The sequence below is a fragment of the Rattus norvegicus genome, chromosome 2 (assembly GCF_036323735.1).
Source record: "Rattus norvegicus strain BN/NHsdMcwi chromosome 2, GRCr8, whole genome shotgun sequence".
NCBI lineage: Eukaryota > Metazoa > Chordata > Mammalia > Rodentia > Muridae > Rattus > Rattus norvegicus.
In genome coordinates this window covers 131,512,782-131,518,005 of record NC_086020.1, presented here as the reverse complement: position 1 = coordinate 131,518,005, position 5,224 = coordinate 131,512,782, and the positions used below count along the sequence as shown (strand labels likewise).

General features: G+C 38.3%; 1 non-coding gene across 1 annotated transcript; it reads right to left on the bottom strand.

The window, feature by feature from the left end:
- Nucleotides 1-3,303: 3,303 nt before the first annotated feature.
- On the bottom strand, nucleotides 3,304-3,435 carry LOC120101285 (small nucleolar RNA SNORA17). The gene has a single exon (XR_005501659.1). It is a non-coding gene; the product is annotated as a small nucleolar RNA SNORA17 (small nucleolar RNA).
- Nucleotides 3,436-5,224: the final 1,789 nt, after the last annotated feature.

Genomic DNA, 5,224 nt, shown 5'->3' with positions numbered 1-5,224 from the left:
AGGATTTTTTTCCTCCAATTTTCAAGATGAAACTTAGAAGGAATTGTTAACTGATTTCCTGAGGGTAGCCATCAATAAAACTTAGCATTATTTCTCCTGATTGAAGATAACACTACTCATTTTGAGTATTAGTGAAAAGAGATTGGGGAATTTGTAATATGAATTGATGATGCCTTCTCAATGCATCTGATTACATTCATGAAGTTAGTTTGGTTTAAATCAAGGGTAAATAATGAATTAGATCAAAATATTGAAAGCTCATCAAAAGTAAATTTAAGAATTAGTAAAGTGAATACATTATTTGTATGTAAAATAATAGCCTTTCATGCCTAAAATAAATTAAAGAAGCCAATATTTACCTAGTTTATACCTAAAAGATGAACTATATTTTAAGGCATAAACATATGGTATATATGCCTTTTATGCTGTTCATATATTCTATCAAAAGTCTCTGCACATAGATAGATATTTGTGAGAGAGAACATGTGATTTCTCAGGAATCCATTATTTTTCCTGTAGTATAACTGAGACAACAATACACTGGGCAGACAATTTCATCACTCTGTGTCTACTCTAGGTCTTGTCCAAATGATGTAAGTAGACAAATAGACAGAGCTGTGTTATTTTCTTTACTGTGTATTTAAGTTAGCACTGGGAAAAATGATCCAGTAAGGATTTCACCTTCAGTCTTTGGGAGTAATGAATCTTCAAGAAGGAGGTAGCCAGGATACTTAGATTTTTCCTGCAAAAGAATGTTATTAAATGTTTAGTCTTATGATCTCAATAAGTAATCAACTTTAGTTTAATTAGTGTGATTATTCATAATAATAGAAATTAATTATACTTATACATTTCTAATAAATAACATTAATAAATATATAATAAGTAAATTATACAAATAATATTTCAATCATGAAAAAAGGTTTTCTGAATAGATTCATTCAAATTAACAATGGCAGGTATGCAACAACTGAATATTAATCTCTATTTTGATTGACTGTAAGACAAGGGAAGTAGTATTAATCGCCTTGAGATTTATTCTTAAATTTCATAAGCTTAGATAGTTCCTCACACATAAGTATATATAATAGAAGAAGATATATTGGTTATTTATATCATGAGTATTTTTAATTTAGTGTCATCATATTCTTCTTTGTGTGATTGTTTTGTATTGTTTTTAACTTTTTATTGACCCATTGTGAATTTCATACTATGTACCTCAGGTGTACTCATCTTCCTTTCTCCTCATTAATGGCCTGCACCCATACAAACTGCCACCCTTCAACAGAAAGAAAAATAATCTTGTGCTCAGTGTAATATGACATAATGTATGCCACAGTATACATTTTAGTTCACATGTTCGGTATGACGCTCCTAGATTCTGCTACACTACCAATATTGAAACCTTGCTGGGACTGCTCTCAAATATTTTTTTTTGTCCTGTGTTATAGAGATTCTATTATTTTGATTTTGTAGGGCCAGCCCCTTCAGCAGTTTATCAGTGGGGTGGATGCTAGGGTGAGTCATTTCAAAGCCCTGTATTTTGGCCTGGGACTGATATGATCAGTTCAGTCTGTAAGCTTTCCCAAACCAACACCACTGGGCTAAACTCTCCTGCCCTGACCCAACCGGACAAACTAACACTGTAGCCACCAAAAAAAGGCAGAACTAACTCTACTGATTTTATGCCCTTGGGGCTGACTCCTATGTGTGCACCCATGTCATCAGGGCTGTATCTACCCTGCTACCCTGGTGATGTTCAGGTCCCACTCCCCCAAGTGTTGCAGCCATTGAGGGGGGGTGCAGGACAGGGCTAGTTCTCCTATTCTCCATACCCTGGGGCCATCTGTTCCATCTGCAATAGGTGGTATCTATTATCCCTAGGGATAAGAGGCAGACATTTTAGGGATAAAAGACGGGCATCTCTCCTTTTCCTGAATGACTGCACAGTAGAGATGACTCAGGGTTAGTTCTCTGCTTCCTACATGCTGGCTCACCAGCAATTCCTACATGCAGGAGATAGTTTAACATGCTCTCTAGGTGAAGTTCAGGGCCTGCTCTCCCACGTGCTGTATAATGTGAGAGACAGGGACAGCTCAGCTGTTTTCCTGACCCCCTTGACTTCAACTGTGCCTCCACCTGAAGGTAACAAGGGTAAAGGGAGGAGAGTATGCCTCCTTCTCTCATATAACACACAACAGAGAACGTGCAGAGCTGCCTCTCCCAAAACTCATGCTCTCAAGCATAGCTCACCTACAACCCTCATATCCAAGGCCAGGTCTGCTATGCTGCCAGGTAAGGTGAAAGCACACTTTCTCAAGTGCTTTGGTAGGTAAGGGATATGGCCAGCTCTGCCTCTCTGATGACGTCAGGGCCAGCTCTCTAGCCTGCTATAGATGGCAAGGGGTGAGAGAGGGATTCTCTCTCTATCTTAAATCCCTATACTTCAGATAAATACCCTTGTGCTTTGCTTACTTGCAAACTCCCACAACCATGTCCAACTCTAATGTGGTTCCTGGGCAATGTGTTAGACCTGGTCTTCTGAGTACTTCAGTAGGCTAGAAGGAGGGTCAGTCCTCCTGCTTTTACACAACCAGGACAAGTTCTCCCATGATGCCCAGGAGAAAGGTGGCACATTTCTTTACAGCCTCAAACAACATATCCCTGGGCAGTAGCCAAGACCAGGGACATTTGCTTTACCTTAGGTGGTAACAGCTACTGCAGGGTCATGGATGCAGATATGGACCCTAGTGGCAGTTCAGGCCATGTCCAACATGGTCGCTGGTAGCATCCTCTTCAACCACATCAGGTTGTTCCTTACTACACATGAGTCCTGTTTACCTCTCTTCATTCTGTCTACATCTTTTTGCTTCTCTTTCTTTCCATTTCTCTACTATTTACTTGCTCTTCTTACTGGTGTCTATGGTCTCTGAGTGTCTATGGATGTCTCAGGAATGGCCCTAGGAATCTTATACCCTGCCCCTCGATTATGGCACTGGGCAGGAGTCAACTTAGCTATGGTCTCTCTCTCATCCCAGCCCCAACTCCTTGCGAGGTCTGCATGGCAAGTGACTGGTGGTCTCAGACTAGCTTCCTATTTGGGCCCTATGGTGTTGGACTTATGGTTGTCTCTGACTTACTCCATACCTGTACCCACCTATGGTCCCATGCATGGGTTGTCTTCTTAACCTCACTTCTGCCAGTCATCTGTGATCCCAGACATAGTTCATCTTATCTTAGAACCCATCTGGACCTGTGTGGAAATAGACTGGTGGTTATATCTGGATTGATTTTTTTTCAGGGAATGTTAGGCTGTTAATCATTCAGACATTCATGGGTCAGAACACTGAGCTTAGAAATAGCCTGTCTCCTCTCTGCCTCCTATTGATGCACACATGACACATCAGCCCCACCTGTAATGCCTCTAGGGGCAGGATATTATTATATTCTTGATATGCACTTGCCTAAATAAAATGAAAATTCATAACATAAAAATATGACCATTATTAATACATCTTGGAGAGATAAAAGCAATGCAAGGCACCCTTGATCATTCTCCTGACCACTTATTTGAAGTGTCTTTATACTGTCATTAGCAGGGATTCTCCTTCAAGGTTTCCATGTCCTTGTCAAGTAATTGCCTCAGAAGCAGATCAATGAGAATCTATAAAGGAATTAGGATCAAACTGAGTTTAAATACTCTTTTCTAAGTAGAAAGGCCCTTTGCACATTAGCATACACCAATTAATATACATTTATGCTTGCCACCTTCCCTGATTCCTGTCTACTAGGCAAAGGATTTTCAGAGAAGCAAGATACTTTACAGAAATGCAACACATTTACAATACTTTTTAATGTGTTATTTGAGCATCCAAAATGTCTACAAAGCATTACCTTGGGAAGATTTTTTTTATGGTTAACATGCCTAGAGAAATGTTCCACATGGTAGGAGAGAATTAATTAAACCAAGAAGCATTTAATTTAGTTACTTTCATCAGTGGCCAATGTGAAAGTTGAGAATTTCTGAAGCCTCTATAACTACTCATCAAATAAGTATTTAAAAGTACTCAGTATCAGATGTCAACATATTTACTGTAATTTTCATTGTAAAAATTATTGTTTGAGAACATAAAATGGGAAGAGAGAACATTGAGGTTTACTATTGCTATTCTAAGTGAGTATATGATATGCTGTGGGTAGTTTATAATACTCTACTGGTATCTACTATTTATTTTAATTACATTTTTGTAACCAGTAGGATTTTATAGACTACCAGAAGCCACCAACCAAAAAGCAAACAAGGACCAGGGCCTGGTTCATGGACCCTTCCACATATGAGCAGAGGACTGCCATCTATGACCTCAGTGCAAAAGGATGTGCTTAATCCAGTAGAGACTTGATGCCTCAGGGAAGAGGGATATGGGAGTGGGTGGGTGGATCAGGATGGATGGTGGGGGTTTGTGGTGGGTGGAGGTGTGAGGGGAAGCACCCTCTCAGAGGCAAAGGTGCAGAGAGATAGGGTGAAGCATTCATGGAGGGGGAACCTGGAAGGGGGCAAACACTTGGAATATAAATAAATCATATAATTTAAATGAAAAACAAATAAATAGTATAAACTTTCAAAATGTTCTATGACCAATTAAGTAAAATTAATAGGTTAATAATAAATGTGTTTTGATTTTCTTTTTAAGTTTACTTGCACTAGTGTTAGGTTGTTAAAAACTAAGTGCAATATATTTGGTTATTTCTTGGGTTGATTAAAACAAATTCTCAGTTTGGCATAGGTGGCACATTCCCATAATACCAATTCTGAATAGTTGGAACAGTGCTATCAGGAATTAGAAAGCTGTCCTTCAAGGCCTAGTTATTTTTAGGAAAAAGCAGGATAACAGGAGTTGTTGCCTAAAATCATGCAAAAACAAAAATATAACTCCTTTTTTTATGTTTCACAATTTTAAAAGTTTTCTATATATGTATTATTATAAGTTTTAAAATATTATATGACTTCAAATGGGCTTCATCAAACAACAGGTGCACCTTTCACACTTAAGTGCAGTCTTTTGGTTAGGTAGCTGCAATGCATCCATATTAACTATAGGACCAACATTTGAGGAAGCTAACAAACATTGGTCAATTAGGAGTTAAATAATGGTTGATAAACAAATTGACAAGTTTCTTTTGCAGTGACTAGATTAATCTCATTATATGCCTAGGTTTAAACATG